The sequence below is a fragment of the Buceros rhinoceros genome, unplaced genomic scaffold (assembly GCF_000710305.1).
Source record: "Buceros rhinoceros silvestris isolate BGI_N320 unplaced genomic scaffold, ASM71030v1 scaffold44008, whole genome shotgun sequence".
In the NCBI taxonomy this organism is placed as follows: domain Eukaryota; kingdom Metazoa; phylum Chordata; class Aves; order Bucerotiformes; family Bucerotidae; genus Buceros; species Buceros rhinoceros.
Genome location: NW_010428235.1, coordinates 1 through 643, shown reverse-complemented (window position 1 = coordinate 643; position 643 = coordinate 1).

Here is a 643-nt window from a genome sequence, read left to right as displayed (position 1 = left end):
CTGAAAGGCAGTAACTTCCTCGGCATAAAGTGGTTTCCAACTGATCCTTCCAAGCACTGTTAAGAAGCTCTTCTGACAGAAGTGCTTCTCAGCTTTCAACCTTTTAATCTGGTAACACTTGCTTTACAAAAGTTTGTTTCTTCGGAAACAGTTTCCTGAACTAATGACTGGTACATCAGTCCCTGCTCTTCTGCCTCCCGCACAGATTTAAAAACTTGGTAAGAACTTGACTTGTATTTCTGACATTTCTTCCCTTCTGTGGAGTGCTGAGCTGTCCCAGTTGTACTAATGAAGCCCATCTAAAATATGGATTGCCTGGACATTGCCTGAACTCAGCGAGTTTGCGGCTGGTTAGTTCTAATTGATAAACTGACATTTGCTAAGTGGTGCTAAACCATTTATCAACTTCGACTATCATCCTTGTGTTTGACAGTACCTGGATTGATTGTCTCATCTCTAGGGAACTTGGCTGACTCAGTAGCACCAATTGTGTCACATCAGTGCATTCACACCCTTTCAAAAGCAATAATGAAACAGAAAGTTTGCCCACAATTCAAAAATGTCCATCAGTATTGTAGATGCCCCAAGCATTCTTTGCATTGTTTTAAATCATGTAAACAAAAAAGAGGAGAGGAGAGGAGAG